Below are 20,184 nucleotides of genomic sequence, written 5' to 3' on the forward strand. Positions count from 1 at the left end.
CTGATGCATTAAAAAAGAATTAAATTATTACAATATTGAAACAGATCACTTGTTAATGTATGTATCACTATCTCAGCCACCCCTGAAGATGATTTTGGAGTTTTTCAGATTTTGGAATTCCCAATAAGGGATACTCAACTGTATAAGCATCCAGAGTAAGTGCTCCTATTGCTCATTGCTATACACTTGCTGGGATTAAGTTTGCAGTATTCTTGCACAGCATCCTAGTTTAGGGCTAGTCTACACATAAGTGTATTATGTAAATTGCTACAGATTTTTGCACATTAACCGCATCAAAGGCAAATCATCTCCACTTTACTGTGCAAATTCCCATCTATTCACCCTCTCTCTGCCGAAAATGTACAGCCACCCAAATGCATACAAAGCCCCAAAGCACATTTCAGCGGATTTCAATCGATACTTGTTTTTGAAAAGTAGCCTTTTCCCACTGAGTTTAAGTTGTTTTTCGGGAGCTTCCCTGAAAAAAGCCCAAACTCTTGCAAATTGCATGTGGCCAGATCACATTATATTTGACTGAAATGAGGAGTATTTTTAACATGTAGTCTAGCCCTTATAAAGATATTGCAAGATGCACTTCTGAGAGAGCATGGGGAGCAAATTTCTCCTCCCACTAGTTGGCCCTGCATTGAGGGATCCAGATGGGATGCCTGTTGAAGAAGAACATTCTGGAAGCAGAATACTTTAAATCATCCACTAATGATGAGTGATAATGACAGAGGGAAGCATGAAGGGAAGAAACAAAATGAGAGGAGGGGTGTGTGGGATTTATGGAGCAAGAAAGAACTCAAAGAATGAAGAGACCAAGAAAGGGGCCTGATGAAGAAATTGGAGATGAAAGATAAATGACAACGAGAGAAAGAATACGGCAGAAAGTATGTAACAGAAACTTAAACTGAATGTGAAATGGAAAAGCTAGCCAGTGAGGAAAAATTGAACAGAAAGGGTACTGCCATGTATTATTCAGTACTTGTCAAGAGCACACACACACACACACACAATGCGGTGGCACTGGGATCTTAACAATTGGCTTTGCTCAAATTTATTTTATTTGTATTAACCAGATATGGCTTGCTATGGAGGTAGAGCGCTCCGTCCAGAGACTAAGGGAGTCTGATATAGCATGCCAATTATTTTGATGTGCATGCAATTGATGAAGAGTTGCTGTTCACCATGATGCTCTTTGTCTTCTGTTTGCTCCTAAGGTATCTTTGATGGGATCTCAACGTCATTCATCCTCAATATTGGCTGTCAACCGATTTAATCTGGCCTATGCACTTCCACTGCATTATATGATTTATTTTTACTCCTACCCTTTCTCCCAGGAACTTAGAGCAACATACAGGGTGTGTATATGTGTGTGTTGTGTGGAATAAACTCTTCCAGAACATGGACACATAACCCAGTGATGGCAATCCTATGGCACACGTGCCAGAGGTGCCACTCAGAGCCCTCTCTGTGGGCACATGTGCCGTTGCCCCAGCACAGAGTTTGTTACTAGAAAGCCAGAGGGACACAGCACTTTGTAATAAATAAGTGGGTTTTGGGTTGTAGTTTGAGCACTCAGCCTCCAAAAGGTTCACCATCACTAATATAACCTGAAAACCCCACAAAAAACTATGGATGTTGGATGTGAAAGCTTTCGGCTTCACATCCTTCCTAATGCTTAGGTGATTCTTGCAATTTCTTGTTATTCAAATCCATTGGCTACTCTTTTAGTCTCTGGAGGAGCAGAAAATAAACCTGCTACTTCTTCTACATGATGTCCCTTCAAATATTTAAATATGGCTATCCTATCACCTCTCCTCTTTCACAAGTTAAAGATACTCAGCCCCCTAAGCCATTCCTCATAAGGTTTGGTTTCCACTATCTATCTATCATCTATCTATCTATCTATCTATCTATCTATCTATCTATCTATCTATCTATCTATCCAGGATAGTTATGTTGTCCAAGCAATAAAATGTTTTTAAAATCCAGAATGTACATTACAGTGATAACTTTTTTAAGTACCATGCAAGCTTTTGAATCCCCCAAACCTCTTCATCATAGATTTAGGGGGGAAAGTGATAATGGATAACGGACAGACCTTTTCAAAAGTTAAAGATGGTTTTGAAGGGAGGTTGATGCATGTAGAGGCCTATCCTTTGTTGACAATGAGGTGGTTGAGGACACAAATAGCCTAAACAAAGCAATAAAACTGACTTTATCTTTTGAAATCTAGAGGCTGTATCTGTCCTGGGTGAGGCTACAAGACATTTTAGAGTACAGTGAGTCACTCAAAAAGCATCTGTTCTGAAACATTTGGAGACAAGTTTAGGTGTTCTAAAAGGTAAAACATGCTAGTAACACCCAAATTCAAACTGTTTTACCTTTGTTGGAGATGAAAACCTTAGAGAGTATGTTCCAGTCCATTTGTTCATGATTTTGCTGTGGCGGCTGAGTCTGATATATTCAAATCCGGAAAATATATGCAGATCTACCTGTGTCTCAAGAAAGCTCTGCGATTCTCCATCATCACCCCACCTTCCATCCTGACCTTTTGGTCTATTAAAGTTATCACTGTAATGTGATATATATATATTTTATCATCCCAGCTATTTTCCTCTGGATGCATTCCAGTTTGTCGATACTGTCTGGATGCACTCCAGTTTATCAATGCAGTCAAGAAAACCCTGTGATAGGTTCACCATAAGTTTGAAATCACTTGAAGGCACACAACAACAACAACAACATAACAGCATTGTGTGATAATATCCTTGGATGTAGTTCATTTGGTCTTGGAGATCTGAATCAATTTTGGCGCAGTCAGAAATGATTTGAAGGCACACAATGACAACAACAACAGAGGTAGATATTCCTGTACTACCTTTTTACCTATGTTGAGCTACAGTTCCCTTACTGTACAATTTATTCTGTTTTCACCAATTAGAGCACTTTTGGGAGAAGACTGGGGCAAAGAAGGTGTTCAGAAATCCCATCTTCTCTATGAGTATGCCAGATATTATCGTTCCAATGGGAATGGGTTACTTTGTCTATGAACTATTGGGAGATTAACATGCCATTGTCTCGACTGGATTGTAATGGCCCTTTCATTCTGAATTTGGTCAAACTGCCAGTTTATTAGTTTTAACATCTGATGTATAGGAGAATCTAGAATGCTATGAATAATGTATTAGATTTTGGGAGGCAGCTGTGAAATCCAATTAGTTGAGCTGAAATTTGAGTATCAATCAAGGCCAAAGTATCCATTGCTCAGCTGCAAGTTGAATGGCCTCTTGAAGATTCAAGGTGTGCTGCTCAGTTTTCACAGGCAAGCTATAAATAACAGTGATTTTAATTAAACATTGAGATTTTTAAAAAAGCAAACAAATCAGCAAAGAGCAAATCCAGAGCTGACCTATTGCTTGCTGCCCGAGGCAAAAGATACCACGCATCTCTCCTCCATTCCCTATACAAAAGCCAGCAATGGAGCCGAAGGAATTTCACTGAATGCCCTCCAACACTGCACAGATGAAAACCAGGACAAATGTAGCCAAGCAACTTCAGAATGATGTCAAGAGGGCAAAAGTGATGAATGAGAAATGATACACAAGCTAGGAGAGGCTGCAGAAGGTTGATTTTGACCACTTCTTCTGGGAAGGACAAGACTCTGTCCCCCTTCTCTCCTCTCTTCCCTGCTGTTAATTGTATACAACCTAGAGGAAGGGCTCTGGGTACATGAGTTGTGGAAGTGTTGTTCTCTGTGAGCCATGATGATGTTGGCATATTGTGGCACCATGCATCTAGCCATGGGAGCACCATTGACTTGGAAGTATATGTTACAAAGTGGCAGACTTTGATAGCTAGGGCTGCTATAATCCCATCTGGAATGATGTTCCTTACAGCTAGTAGTCCATCCTTGTGTGGGATGTTGGTATATAGGGATTCCACATTCATGGCGGCTAAGATGTGGCTAAAACATGGCTATGGGCCCAAACAGACAAGCCAAAAAAGAAAAAAAAAGCTGCTTCAGGTCACTTTGGAGGTATGCTGTTTAAATTATGCATGTGTCCCAAGAGGCCAGGAGGACTGGAGCGCAGCTTTGGCACAACCTCTGGCCTCTTAAAATGCATGTGTCATTTAAACAGCATACATCCAAAGTGACCCAAAGCAACTTTATTCTGGCCTGTCTGTTCAGGCCCAAAGTCTCTGAATTCTATGTAAAATGTGTTGGGTTAGCCCTGTTAATTTAATTGGTTATTCTCCACCCCAATCCACCCCAATAACACTTTGCAGTCTGGAAAGCCCAATCTTCTAGTTCTTTGGCCCTCTCCCCAAACAAGGGTAGGAAACCTTGTTCATCCTGAGGGTCTTGGTCAATTCCAGGTAAGTTCATCCAGTGGCAGGCAAAGCCAAAGGCAAGACGGTAGGATCAGAAACACTAGCATATTTTAGCATGACGCTCTGGCCAATAATAACTAAGCTTTAGAAGAGACAGGTCAACCTTTTAGAGCAGGAGAAAAACATACAACTCAGTAACCAACAATAGTGTAATGAAAAAGCAAGTATAGCTAACTGAGAAAGCCGAGAAAACCAAAGTGGGACACCGGATGTGGACCAGATTCAGTCAAAGAGGCTGCGGCTTCCCATCATTTCCTCATGGATTGATGAAAGGGGTGGATTAATACTCCTGATTTTGTTAGGATGTAGCTCCTCCATATTTGCTTTAGGTTTTGGATGAAATATTGCTCTATGTTGGTTTGATTATGACATTATCATGCTGATGCTCACTTCATCTTTTTGCAAGCTTCCAGCAGGGCTGTGTTGCTATCATTGTGCAAGCAATCCTAAAACCACACTTTGAAAACTATTTTTAAAAGTGGCTTTATTCCTGGGGAAGAAAAACTACTCCAGTGTAAGACAAGTGCCTTCTTTCCAAAACATAAGCTTCTTTACATCCCTGCAGAGATGAGCCATCTGAGCACTATTCTTTTAAAATTAAAATAAAGATAGAAAGGACATGCAGAGATAGGTTGACTGTTGACTTAACATGCTGAGTGATTTGTTTTTGATTCTAAAGCCTTAATTTCTGTTTGCTTATGTGGGCTCTCAGTGCAAGTGTTGGCTGGAATAGCAGAATGGATGTCCAAATTCAGAGATTAATCTCTTACATGGAGGACCTTTGGAAGCATTTTGATGGCTTTTTAAAATTGCATGGCTCATGATGAAGTCTGAAGGTCAGTGTGATGCAGTAGACAGAAAGTCTGACTTAGAAGTATGAGATTCAGCTAGAAATCCCAGTGTGACCACGAATCCAGTTGATAACTATAGGACAGTCCATTTCTTCCTATGCATAGGTGGGAAACTTGGTTGGGCACTAAGCTAGTGGTTGCCCATTTTCCAAAGTCATGCAATAGTTGGCAAGGGCAAGGACCAAATATCTTACACAGACCTTGTGTCGTCTGGGCCAAAGGACAAAGATGGTGCTCTCCCAACTGCCCATTCCACAGACAGAAGTTGATTGGAGAGGTCACTGAATCTCATTTTCACCATGGCAGTCATGCAGTTTCCTCCTGAGGGCAGAGGCAAGCTTAGAGGACAAGAGTTGGACTGCCAGGCCCTCATATTTCCAACCTCCAACAACTCAGAACCACTTACAACCTGCTTCAGATCTGCTGCCTGAAATAGTTTCCTCATTCCATCTCGTGGTACTGCTGGGAAGAGAAGTATTAAACTGACTTGACTTGAACTGTAAAGTTGTTTTCTCACCTAGCAGAAAAGGCAGGAATGTTCTTGCTTGAAATGAGGAGCTCTTGACTCTCCCTATAATCTTGAGAGAGGTAATCACGCATAAGTAACAGGGTGGTTTCCCTCTTATAATCAAAGGAAGGTGGAGCACAACAGTGCCCTTTATTTGACTCAAGTGAAGTCAACAGGTACAATGCGACTGAGCTCTTTGACTGTTCAGCTTGAGGGAGCTTTTCGCAAGCATTTGGTATGTGCATGTATACACATTATTGTTGTTGTTAACTGTTGCCAACTTCGTGTTATGTTGACCATATAAACGAGAGACCTCCAATTCACCCTGTGATCATCTGCCCTGCTCAGGTTTTGCAAACTCTGGGTTGTGGCTTCTTTGATTGTGTGTGTGTTGTGTGCCTCCGTTTCTTATGGTGACCCTTAAGTTTTCTTGGCAAGTTTCTTCAGAGGGAAGTTACCATTGCCATGCTCTGAGACTCAGAGTGTGATTTGCCAAAGCTTTTTATGGCTAAACAGGAATTCAAACCCTGCCCTCCAGAGTCATAGTCCAAACTAAAACCACTATACCATGCTGGGTCTCAATGTGGTCTCCTTCTTTTCCTGCCTCTTTCCATCTTTACCAAGCATTATTGTCTTCTCTAATGAGTCATGTCTTCTCATAATAGCTCCAAAATATGATAGATGAATTATTTTGGCTTCTGGGAAGAAATCATGCTTGATTTTTCTCTTGGATTAATTTATGTCCATTTGGCATTCTACAGTATCTGCATAATTCTCCTCTAGCACTTCTCTTCCTATTAGCTTTCTTCGCTGTCTAGCTTTCACAAACATACACAAAAATTGGAAACACAATGGTATGACCAATTCTGACTTTGGCATTCAATGGTATTCAACATTCTCTAGTCTAGGGCAATGTCCACAGAAGCCAGAATACGTCAGGAGCAGCCGAGACTATTATGACCCTGAAGTTGCCATCCATCTGGTATGTAGTCTTCCTCTCTTTCTACTATTCTCTACCTTTCCTAGCATTATTGTCTTTTCCAGTGCTTCATGCCTTCTCATGATGTGGCCAAAGTATGATAGCCTCAACTTGATCATCTTGGCTTTCAGGGAGAGTTTAGGCTTGATCTGTTCAAGAACCCATTTGTTTGTCTTTTTGGCTTCCCAGCATATCCTCAGCACTCTTCTCCAGCACCACATCTCAAATGAATTGATTTTCTTTCTATCTGCTTTCTTTACTAGCCAGCTCTCACACCTGTACATAGCTACTGAATGCTACTACTGAATTTGTGACTGATTTCTCTTCTTCCCTAACCTGCTTCAAATGTCACTTTTCTAAAGCAAAACACTTGGCTCCTGCAATGGCTATTTGCTGTGCTTTATGGGGGAAGCTACCACATACCAAAGGTCCTTTGTGCTCTACTGTTTCTGTCTTGAATTGTCAACTCCCCGTTCTTGGTTTTCAATTACTGGCTGAACTTTCTCTTCTCATCCTAGCAGGGGCCTGGAGACAAACAGTCTGGGGCTCATCTTCTCTCTCTTGGAGCCTCTGATCTTCTGACACGAAACCAGATATCTAGGCCATCAGCTCAGTTTGAGGCAATCTCAGCCAGTGAGGCAGGGAAGCAGGACCAGTTGAAGACATGTGCTAAATGTTAAAGCTGTTTGCTGGATTTTGTTCCACTCCGCAGGCTTGCAATGAACCTATTTCAACAAATAGGTGTTTGCTGGACATTTTCATCTCAGAGAAGAGCAGTTTAACCCTTGTTCATTCAGATGGGACAATTCAGGCCACCAGAGTTGATTCGATTCCAGAACTTGTGCAGAAGGTAGAGAATTTGTGACATTTTTACCAAAAGAATGATAAGGACTTCTCTGTCCTTTTTTTAAGCTAACAAAATAACTGGGATATAGATTGTTCAAAAATATTTATGGAATGGGTGTGCTTTGTTTTTGTTTTGCCCAATGAAATCCTTTTATTTGTCCCAGCTAATAAACACACTGAGTTTCCCTTATCTGAAATGCTTAGGATCAGAAGTGCTTCAGATTCTGTAGTGTTTCAAAATTTGGAATATTGACATATATGTAATGAAATATCTTGGAGATGGGAGCCATGTCTAAACATGAGATTTATTTGTTTTGTAGGCACCTTATATACATAGCCTGAAGGTAATTTTATCCATAATATTTTTCATGACTTTGTGCATGAAACAAAGTGTGAGCACACTGAACCATCAGAAAACATAGGTGTCACTATCTCAACCACCCATGTGGTCAATTTTGGATTTTGGAATATTTCAGATGTTAGAATTCTGGATAAGGGAGACTCAACCTATAATGGACAAGAGATGCCTCGTGCCATTTTCTCACCAGCCATACTATCAAGACGCAAAAGGGTCATATTCTGGAATTCTCAACTGGTTCAGGAAATACCAGACATATAAAGTTAATCCTTCCACTAACCCTACTACTAACCCTCAATACATTCAGAGTTTAATGGAGTCATCCTAGAACTCACCCAGTGAAAACTGTTTAATCCACCTGGATTTAGGTCAAGAAAAGCAGGGCAGACAGGCAAATAATTGTGGTTTGAACACAATTGTCTGAAAGGGTCAATAGAATGGACAATATCATTTCATAAGGTATATCCAGGACTGAAGGGGAATTTAGTTTGGATTGCGTTTTAATACAAAGCACTGCAGTTCTTACTTACTGAACATAAATACAATCCAGAGCACGATTATCTTTGCAAAATACTGAGGTTCTGCTGTCTGTTTTAAAAGGAGGAGTATACAGAATATATATACATATGGGACAAATTGCATACAAAATGCTCTTTGAGCAATTATGGGAATTGGAGTCCAAAAAGGCAACCATTCTAAGCTCTGGCTCTGAGCAAAAAATGAACTGGGGGGGGGGGGACCATACAGTTTTGCTTTCTACTAGAGGAAGCAAAGTATGTTCCTTCCTCCCTCTCCATCTTGTCTCCTTTCACAGAATGTTTCTTATCATCTTTATTTATAAAATGTCGCAAATCAATCAGAGCTGTAAAAAGTTTATCAAACAAGCAAAACAAGCTGACCCCTCTCAGCAGACTAGCAATTTTAAAGGCTGAAATTTTGCTTTATGTTGGAGCAAGTTCTCTTTTTCATTTGTTTTTACACCCACTTCCTTTGAAAATATGCTGCCGTGTTTATTATTGGATTTATATTCTGTTGACAGAGAATGACGTCAATGGATAGTTAATGGTGTTTCCTGATTTTAATGGAGAAAAGTCAGTTTGCCTTGAAAGAATCCCCTCGCTTCCAAGGAGGTGGGTCTCTTGTGTGATAAACTCCCAATGGTAATTTTGTTAGTGAGAGAGATAGCAAAATGTCTGATAAATCAGCCTTTTCAGCAACTGTTGTATTTCTCTGTAGACAATGTGTGCATGTATATGAAAGAGAGAGAGAGAGAATGAATCTGAAGTCAGTTTGTATATGTATATACTCATGTATTAGCATAGATATTTTAATCATAAAACTAACCCCAAAACCTTGGGTCAGTATAAGTACTGTGTTTTAACTCTTATTTTAACTCTTATCCCCTGGTAAAAAGCAAGAATGTAACCTGTCCTGAAAGCACTGAGCCCTTCTACTCTTTCATCCATCCAGCCTTTAATGTGAGCACAAACAGTTATGCAGTTATGTAAGTTCTTTGGTATCATGCCCCCAATTTTTACCCTCGACCTATACAAGGGTCATGTCAAAATCAATAATTTTGGGCCCCAAAAACTGTCCTCGACTTATACATGAGGTCAGCTTATAGTTGAGTATATACGGTATGTCATAAGAAGTAAAACAAATGAGGTGCTACCTGTCAGAATGGAAACATTTTTGCTTGCTGATAGAAGAATAGCAATGAGTAAGCCACTCTTACTTCTTTAAGAAGCCTGGGAATAACCACAGAGAAGGACCTCTCCCATTTTCCCACCAAACATGCCTATGAAGGTGGTGGGTCCAATAGAAAAGCATCCTCCCAATCTTGGATTGATAAAGGAAGATACTGTTCTCTGTATGGCCTGGACCAAAAGTGTCTGTATATGTGCCTTCAAGCCACCTGTTGACTTATGGTGACTCCATGAATTTCATAGTGATTTCTTAGGCAAGGGACACTCAGAAGTGAGGTTGCCAGTTCCTTCCTCTGAAATATAGCCTACAGCACCTGGTATTCATTGGTGGTCTCTCATTCCATGTAGTAACCAGGATTGACCTTATTTAGCTTCCAAGACCAGACAGGATCTGTTGCCTTTAGGGTATTTAGGTCCTGGTGCATAGGCATTTATAGGTCATAAAAATCAGCACTTTGAGATGTCTTGAGAAATGAATCAGCAACCAGTGGATCTGTTGTAACAAGGGAGCTATATTCTCTCTTTAACCTGATCCAGTCAATAGTCTGGTTTCAGATCTTTGGGTCAAATGAATTATGGCTTTTCCTCCCTATACACTTCTCCAAGCAATGCATACTTTTATGTCCCTCTTTATGTCTTCCCTCATTTCTCTTTGTTCTAAGCCGTACATTTCACCAATTAAATTTGCCATCACCTTGCCTGGAGAATATCTGGGTCATGTTTTTGCCTAAAGTTGAGAGGACTGGGCATTTCCCTTTGCTGAACCATATTAGGTTGCCAACAGCTATCATTGCTTGGCAATTATCTCTATTGCAATGTGATCTAAGTTGTTATGGTTGGCAAAATAATTACTCTAAGAATATGGGTACTGATTGCACGGCAGGAAAAATTAAGTTCAATTAACTTATATTCATTCTTGTTTGTCATCTGGCGTTCTAATTACATGGTCTGATTAACTTTGATGCTGGCCTGGGTCTGTGCTGACCATAAGTGGCACAAAAATGATCCAAAGCTGGTACCTTGTTTTATTCTTTGCATTCATTGAAAATGGTTAAGAGTCCGCTGTATAAGGCTTTCCTTGATTTTATAACAGACTGAGCAGGAATCATGAACTTAAATTGCTATACAGTTTCCTGTTGTGACTGGATTTATAAACTGTAATCAAAAAAGAGATGGAGGAACTCAATCCTGTATAACAAAGTGAACCTTTCCATGCTTCAACAAAATATGTATTGAAATGGCGGGCATCTTTCTTGCAATGGAACAAAGCCCAGCAAATTGGTTTCCATTTATGTTCCCTTTATTTTCCTGACTTGCATCATGAAGTTCTCAGTAAAAGAGTGGTTTCAGCATAATTGCTAACTGCATGTTGGAGCAATGATGTATTTTTATGGAAGTTGATGCACGTTTTTTAAAAATGCAGTAGCTACCTACAAACATGAACGTTTGTCCAAACTACATAGTGACACAAAGCAATGTCAAACCCAGCAGTGTGCGCTATTTGGAGAGGGAAATCTTTTTTAAAATAAGGACAAGGTTTTTATTATGATTGTTATTGCTTGTAGTGGTTTTAATAGGATCATGATTATTCTTGGAAACACTGCACCAAAAGAGACTTTATTATTTATTAAAAAGTATTTTTAGGGTGCCTGTTAGAGAATGTTGTGAGGCCATCTAGTTAGCTGCTAAGATCAAGAGAGGAAAGGTAGATTGTAATGAAATCCACAGGATTTATCCCTTTCCTTTCCTCAAGCAAAGCAAAAGGAGGGCATCACATATGGTAAAAAGGGCAGCCACCTCCATACTTTAAGCACCGGGTGAGTGTGAGATGCATGTACATTTGCCAAGAGTTCAAGCTTTTCTGCATTTTACATTTAAAATGCTGGTATGCTGATTATGTAAATGAATGTCTGGCTGAGATATTTGCAGGGAGATCTGCAAAGATTTAATCAGAAAGGGAAACATTGTAAAGAGGAGAAGAATTATCTTCAATCCTTTCTCACAACGAAAAATGCCATGCGTTACTTAATATATTTTAAAAACAAATGTGGCAAAGGAAGGCCTAAAGATGGGGTCTAAAAGTATAGGATCAGTGTTCACAGGATCAAAGCATTGGACATTTTTTTTATTAGCAGAACCAGGAACTTTATCTGATACTCCACTCACATTTCCCAGTTCTCTCTGAATTTAGTAGCAGTTCTCATAATAGCTAACAGCATAAATTTTCCCTGCAACAATGTATTGTTTAGAGCTTTTGCTATTGCAATCCAAGCAATAATTGCAATAATATTGCAATAATTACAGAATGGCCTATTCTTGAATGGGCAATTAAGACCTATTGGCTCTATAAAAGACCTGATTCTGATATTGATGAAGACTTCTGGAACTGGTTTACTACAGCTATCTGTATTTTTTCTCTCTCTCCTGGGGTATGGCTATTGGAACTATCCTAGTGAGTGCTTCCCCCCCCCCCCCCCAGAATTTAAGACTAAGGCTGCAGCTGCACTGCAGAAATAATCCAGTTTGACACAACTTTAACCACCATGGTTCAATGCTATGGAATTCTGAAAAGTGTAGTTTGTTGGGGCACCAGAGCCTAAGTCATGCTACAGCAAATGAGGCTGAGTTTCCATACCTGACATGCTTGGACAGAGTGGGTGCTGACTCTTGGATCCAGTTGGCATCTATGAGTTGTCATTTTAAACTTGCCATAATGCCTTGAAACAATATGACACTGGGTATTCCAAAGAATCAGTACTAGCTTTACCATTAGACAAAGTGAGATTGCCGCATAGACAACAGAATGTAAGAAAATCAAAACATATTTTCAGTTACAGGTTGTGTTTCCAAAATACTCCAAAATCTAAAATTGTCCCCATGAGTGGCTGAGATAGTGACACCTTTGCTTTCCAATGGTTCAGTGTTCACAAACTTTGTTCCATGCACAAATTCATTTAAAATATTGTATAACAATATGCGTATAAGGCGTGTATGAAACATAAATTTTGTGTTTAGACTTGAGAGCCATCTGCAAGATATGTCTTCATGTACGTATGTGCAAATGCAGGTAATCCCAAACAACAAATCCAAAATCCAAAACTCTTCTGATCCCAAGCTTTTTGGATACGGGAGACTCAACCTTTATTTAATTTTTTGCTGATGGATTTGCTACTACTAGGTATGGGATAAGTTATTTCTATGGGGTTTGGCTCCCATCCTAGCTTTTTCTTTAACTTGACTTTTGAGACTCTGCACTTTGACTTGGATGTGCATTGGGTGCTGTTTGCTTTTTGCCTGAGGCAAGCAAATATAGGAAATGCTAACTAGTCATTCGTAGACACTTACAACCACAGACGCTAAGGCCTGAAGAAAATGTTGTCTGGGGATGATGGAAGTTGCAGTACAACATACCTGGAAACGTGCTTTCCCCCTAATATTGCCTCTCTGCATTCTCCCCTGTGAAACATGGGAAATGGGGTCCCTGGCCTCTTGCTTCTGTTCTTTTTTCTTTCAACTGTGTCCAGTTAACGGAGATTGCCTTGGTGTGGTTTTCTGTTATTTTGGCTGCTCTTCCAGGAATGTTTGGGTGTAAAAGAGCATGCTCTTGTTTGGGTTCCTACTGACTCTCCAAGTTACTTTCCTACATATAATTTTATGATCTTGTTCAATAAAGCATGACAAGAAACATGAAAAGGAGGCAATAAACTGTTGTGAATGATGTCATAAGCAGACACACAAAATACCTTTTTAATGTTTGTTATATCTCTTCTTATCAGATTATGGCTGGCATCCTGTTTGTGAGTGTAAGAAGCTGGAGAAACTCACCAGGGTAGAGTTTCCCGGACTGGCTGAAGGGGACAGCTTGGCTTTGTAGCAAATTGGCCCGGCTGGGTAAGCCGATGCCCAGCAGCGCTGATAGCAGCCCCATGCCAGGCATAGTGACACGCTTGATCTGTTCTGAAAAGAGCTGGCTCTCAGGCGCTTTGAAATTTAGAACCCCAAAGGGAGATTTTCCAGAGAGATGGTGAGGGATTTGCAAAAGGCTGTGATATAATGGTGCCTTGGAGCTGTCCTGCTTGGTCACCTCTCAGTGCTCTACGCATGGGGAGGTAAACCTTAACCAAGGTTGCATCTGCACTGCAGAAATAATGCCATTTAATGCCGCTTTCCATGGCCCAATTCTATGAAATTCTGGGGTATGTAGTTTGATGAGATATTTAGCTTTCCCTTTCAGAGAGCTCTGGTGCCCTGCCCAGATGCTTGTGGCCATCATATGTTGGTAGACTACAGCTCCAGTCATCCTCAATCCTTAGGCTTGTTGGGTGGTGTCGATGGAAACTGGGAGTCTCTCAGCATCTGGTGGGCCACATGCACATACGTTTCCCATCCTTGCGGCATAGGAAGCCTGCCCTGAAATGAGACTTTTGCCTTTGATCAACATTCTCTTTCTGTATTTGTTAAAACAGGACAAATGACAAAAGTAAATGCTCTTAAGCAATTGCCTGTCAACTCTTTGATGAGCCAATCCATTTGATAGTTATTATGCCTGATTAAATTTGCAATGCTGATAAGGCCTATAGCAGGTAACTCCTACTTTGACACACTTTTTGATGGGCTGTTAGGGAGCACAGGAAAGAAATGCTCCTAAAGCTACAATAGCAATGTATTGTGAAGATGTGGATGCCAGATTAGGTGCTTCATAATAAATGAAAAGGTAGACAGCCTTCCAAATTGCCTGTCAACTTAGGGTGACTCCATGTTCTCTTCCTACTCAATGGCTGTTTCAAGGATTAAATAATTCTTCTCTTGCCATCAGAAAACATAAAATAGCACTGCTAACCTCTGGCTTTAGAGGAACTTTGCTAATGTTTACTGCTCCCTCGATTCTGTGACTCCAACATTTTCCTAGTTGGCTGTGGTGCAACATGATTAACACAGATTCCACTGGCAAAAAAACACAATGACTGAGAGAGTGACCCAGGGTGCACTGACACTGGGAAAATAATGCAGTTTGACACCACTTTAATAACAGCCATGGCTCCAGCCAACAGAATATTGAGATTTGTAGTTTGGTAAGGCACCAGCACTCTTTGGCAGGGAAGGCTAAAAACCTTGCAAAACTACAAATCCCGATTCCATAGGAAGGAGCTGCAGTGCTTATTATAGTGGTGTCAAACTGCATTATGTATAAAGTGTAGATGCACCCCCTGTCAAGGAAAAACATAAACTGGAGGAAGTGGGTGGATCTCCCTAATCCTTTCCCACAGCCAATTGTCAGACATTGTTGAGTACTTTCAAGTCATTTCCAACTTATGACACTCCTAAGGTGAAACCTATCATGAGGTTTTCTTGGCAAGATTTGTTCAGAGGAGGTTTGCCATTGCTTTCCGGGGTCCTAAATGATGACATCTACAATCTGCTGTGTGAAGTAGATGCCTTACTTTGTCAGATGGTAGAAACAACCCTGTTAGCTGGATGCACACCTGTCATATTTGACACCCGGCCGGTGAGGATAATATTTTTAACACCTTCCTCCAAAAATTGCAGGTTGGGTATTAAACAACTGCCCAGTCTTCCATTTTTGTAACTGCGTCCACTGCTGCCAATGTTTGTCTCTTTGCCCCTCTCCTTGTAGTTGGCTGCAGTCCATAAACACTTATGCCACATAAAATGTGTTGAGCCCTTCAGGTGCCACAAGATTCCTTGTTGTTGTTGTTTTGCAGCATGTTTTGAAACACTGTCAAAACCCAACAATATTACAAATTGCAAGACAAGCCTGGGAAGAACTTACCAAACTTTTCACGAACATCAAACGGTCTCTGAAGGCCAAAATGCACAACTGAAAATTTAACAAGAGTCGTATCACAATTGCTTTCTAAAACATACTAGGAAATTTTATTTTATTTTATTTCCAGGATTTATATCCCTCTTTTCTCCCACAATGGGAACTTTATTCCTAGTATGGGTAGGAACTGGAATCTAAAACAACTGGAAAGCAAAAAGGTTCCCCACTCCAGCTTTAAGATAATTTCTTCCAGTAGTTAAAGAAGGGAGGAAAAAATTCTGGACTACAACACATACAAAAAATATCCACCAGCCTAGCTAGTGGCCATGTGGATTAGACGAATCTGGGAGTTGCAATTTTTTTAAAAGTTGTAGTTAAAAGAAAAAGGTTTCCAGTCCTGCTTTAATGCATAGCATGGACAATCCACAGGTGAGGAACAAATACAAAATATCTAAAGACAAATAGGTCCACTGTTCATTAAAGAAGAGTTGTTAACTTTTGATCTGCACACTTCTTCTCAGAGCAGCAAGGTCTTCGGAGCATTACAGCAGCCACTTGCAACATGCAGACAATCACTCACCAGATTTAATTAAAAGATTAACCCGACAAAATCTCAAAAACACATATGAGTCAAGGATACTTAGGAAAATGTAACTGTAATAAAAGTTCTGTACTGACAAAAAAGACTCACTTTAGGGCTCTGCGTGGACTTTGAAGGTGCTATGCGGCTGCTCCTGGAAAATGAGAGAAATAAAAATTAAATTACATTAAAGAATAAGAAACAAAAGTAACACTACTTTTAAAAACATCATTAACTTATAAGACATAGGGTAGGCCTTTTAGGGGCTCCATCAAAGAAATTGATTCTAAAAAAGGCTCCACGAGTCAAAAAGGTTGGGAACCCCTGGTCTATTGCATTCCACCGTTGGATTCAGCAGTATGTGCAGATCTGGCCTAAGGAACCTCTCCAGGAAATTATATGTGAGTTTCCCAGTTCACCACCATATTCCTCACTTATCCATCCCCCCCAACCTCAGTCCTTCATCACCAACACAAAGTGACTTTTGTACCTTTCTACCCTGCGAATCACCTATGAGCTTTAGCAAAGTAGAAATTTCAAGTAGTTTGTCTTTTTCTTTTCTGTTAAAAATCATTAGATTTAGTTGCTTCTTTTTCAAATTTTGTTTAAAAAATAGGTTATGTTGAATCAATAACATAAAATTGTTGTCTTTTGTGGGTTTTTCAGGCTATGTGGTCATGTTCTAGCAGAGTTTCTTCCTGACGTTTCGCCCCTGACCCTGGGAGATTTCTCATTTGCATTTGTCTTTATCTTGCTATCTTTCAGGACTGGTAACCAAACCTTGTTTATTTAAGGGATTCCTCTTTCCTGTTGAAATTGTCCAGGTGTTTGTGGATTTCAATGGCTTCCCTGTGCATCCTGACATGGTAGTGGTTGGCATGGTCCAGAATTTCAGTGTTTTAAAACAGTATTTTATGCCCAGGATGGTTTGTGGCATGTTCTGCTACTGCTGATTTTTCTGGATGGCCCAGCCTGCAGTGCCTCTCGTGTTCCTTGATTCTTGTTAGATAGCAAGATAAAGGCAAATGCAAAGGAGAAATCTCCCAGGGTCAGGGGTTTCTCAGCAGACAATGAACACTAATCAAGCAGACATTAGTCCTCTTGTGCAGACCCTCACACCCTGAGGACTGCCATTAGCAACCAACAATACACATGCAAATCACTCCTGCCTTTCCAGATCACACAATATATATAGCCAAGTCCTTTCCAGGCAAACATTCTCTGAAGATGCCAGCCACAGATGCTGGCAAAACATCAGGAAGAAACTGCTAGAACATGGCCACATAGCTCAAAAAACCCACAAAAAACTATGGATGCCGGCCATGAAAGCCTTTGACTTCACATAAAATTGTTGCTTTCAACATAATTCATTGGCTGATTTGTTTTTGTTTTTGAGTGAACGTGCAACATTGCACTATCTGTTTACGACTGAAATATCTAGGAATGACAAATCCCAAGTGTGTTTACACTGTAGTCCCTGATTTCCAGAAAACTACAAGTTTCCATGCTTTCTGTATCTGACGAGAACTTGGTATTTGGTCTAAATACGTATGTAGCCATTAAGACACATGTTCACAGTAACTGTGAGATAATTTGAATGTTGGTTGATTCTCCTCAGGGCAAAAATCCATGAAATTACTTTTTCCTATGGAGATTTTTGAACTGGCTGTCCCAGTCATTCCTCCTAGGTAGGTTTTACCAGATTTCTTATGTTGACCAGGTTAAACTGACATTTAATGAGCTTTTCAAGCAGATGAAGTCCCCCTCCCCCCCCCCCCCCCAGTTAGGTGATCACAGAGAGGAAAAGACCATTCAACTGGTCTCCTGAGTTGGGTGATGGTTTGAACTGGTTTCTCTGGGAACTGCTTTCTTACTGTCATAAAGTTCCTTCAAATGTTCAATCAAAATCCATTTCCCTGTAACTTTAAACCATTAGACCGAGATCTACCCTCTGGAACAGCAGAGAACAATCTTGCACCTTCCTCTCTGTGCCATGCCTTGAGGTATAGAGAGAGAGTGTGATCTTTTTATCCCTCAGCCTTCTCTTCAACTAACAACATGCCCAGCTCCTTCCAACTTTCTTCATATGAAAGGTCTCCTTCTCTGGAGGCCTTCTCTAGATAACTGTTTGAAGAGCTTCAAAAGGAAGGCTGGATGGCCACTTAGTAGGTATGTTCTAGCTGGAGATCCTGATTCAGACAGGAGGCTGGACTTGGTGGCCCATGCAGCCAATTCCAACATTATGATTCTGTTTTGATTCTATATTCATCTCTGCATGATCTGATCATGAACTGGGACACTACTCTAGATCCCCTCAAGGAGCCTCAGACTACAGAGCCTTTTTGGTGGTTGCTTCCATGTTATGGAATGCTCTGCTAACAGAGTTTTGTTGGGGTCCAGTCCTGATGTGTAATATGTAATATTGTCAAAAACGTTGAAAGTGGAGTGAAGATATATGGATAGATGAGCTTTTCTCTCAACTGGTAGCTCTATCTTTCCCAATTTCAAACAGCTTGAAAGGCCATCAAAGCTTATAACTTAAAGAAAGCTTATAGGTAAGCTGAATTGCATTACCATTGTGTATGCATGATGTGGGTTATATTGTTGCAACCTGTTTGCTCTGTTGGAAACCTTTTGGGAGATACCATCAAAGCTTTTAGCTACATTTGGGAAACAAATCAGCAGCTTTCTTGTGGTTCCCATGCTTCATGGGAACTGTATATGCTCCCAGCGGCTGTGTAAATTAGCTTTTGTCAAATTTGGCCTTTTAGAAACTAATAAAGCTCCGAGACTTGGCACTACTTGATTTTGTTTATAATAAAATTCTTGAACGGTAAGTTCACAATCTACCTTCTCTAGAGTTTTAGAAAGCACGGTTTGATCCAAAGATGTCTTCTTAGGAATCTGAATGAATTGCCAGGCGGCATGATTGACACTTATATGAGCAATCTTCTTGTAAAACAAACAAAGCTGATTTGAGCTGGCTGCAAATATATTGCAGAAAAAGGAGCTAGGACCATGGTTACATATTAGCATTTTCTAATTTTAACTCTCTTAAAATTCCTTTGCAAACATACACAAGCTTTGCTACCTCTCTTGAGACAACAAGGGAGTAAAGTACAAATGAAGCAGATGAGTGTTTTTGCAACATGCAAATCTCCATTTCTTTCTGTGCAGCTCCATCTAGAGGGGTTTAGAGACAAAGCCATTATTAAAATGGGCTTTACAATGATCTCTGGTTAATATGACAACAATCACATATAAACTGATTTATCAATTTATCAAATTACTTTATGAGGCCTCTGGCTTTCTTGGGTGCGCCATGCCAAGTTTAAAAAAAAGCTGTTGTTAATAACTTTGCTAGTGCTGGGTCTCTGGTTTGAGTCATATACCAAGAAAGAGACAGTTTTGGGGTGCGGCCTTAGAGACAAATAAATAGAAACTATAATAATTCTTATATAATTGAGTCAGCATGGTGTAGCGGTTTGGGCACTGGACTAGGATTCTGGAGACCAGAGTTTGAATCCTAGCTTGGCCTAATAATAATAATAATAATAATTTATTTATAGCCCACCCAATAACAAGGAATCCGGGCGGGTTACAACAATAAAAATATAGAGAATACAATACAATACAATACAATACAATACAAAAAATAAATAAAATACAATACAATACAATAAAAGAGAGCGACGTCAGTTACAGTAATTCACAGTTAGGCCTGATGGAAATTGGGCTTGTCTTTTTCATTCCCTCCCAGGTCTGATGATGACAGTTGGGACGGAGGGAGGGCTCTTCTTCTGGAGGCAAGAATATAATTTTTTATTAATTTTAATTTAATTCTTCTCATTAATTTAAGAGAAGAATTGGTGGGCAGAGTGACGTAAGTCACAGTAAACGGGGAGAGGAACTAGGTAGGGAAGGCCTGCTGGAAGAGATCCGTCTTTAGAGCTTTCTTAAAGACTTCGGCAGGTCATTCCATAGCTTCGGAGCTGTGATGGAAAAGGCCCTCTGGGTGACTTAAGTTAGCCTAGATTTTATTGGCTGAAGTAGATTCTTCCCCAAGGACCTTAGAGTGCGGTATGGACGGTACGGAAGAAGGCATTCCCTTAAGTATTCTGGACCCAAGCCATGTAGGGCTTTAAAGGTAATCACCAACCACTTGTACCT

The 20,184-nt window shown here is 40.2% G+C and overlaps 1 long non-coding RNA gene across 2 annotated transcripts in view; it reads right to left on the reverse strand.

The window, feature by feature from the left end:
- Positions 1 to 20,184, reverse strand: part of LOC149308709 (uncharacterized) — a 72,970-nt gene that overhangs the window by 48,809 nt on the left and 3,977 nt on the right. The window contains exons 4-6 of one of the 2 annotated variants that reach the window (XR_016282183.1): positions 16,126 to 16,168; positions 15,441 to 15,488; positions 13,972 to 14,059 (exon numbers count right to left, since the gene is read on the reverse strand). This is a non-coding gene — a long non-coding RNA (uncharacterized LOC149308709). Of the gene's footprint in view, positions 1 to 13,971; positions 14,060 to 15,440; positions 15,489 to 16,125; positions 16,169 to 20,184 lie in introns of those variants that run through there. The other variant, XR_016282182.1, reaches the window with a different exon arrangement.

The sequence above is a fragment of the Sceloporus occidentalis genome, unplaced genomic scaffold (genome assembly GCF_023333645.1).
Source record: "Sceloporus occidentalis isolate IW3139 unplaced genomic scaffold, rSceOcc1.0.p SCAF_8, whole genome shotgun sequence".
NCBI classification, from domain to species: domain Eukaryota; kingdom Metazoa; phylum Chordata; class Lepidosauria; order Squamata; family Phrynosomatidae; genus Sceloporus; species Sceloporus occidentalis.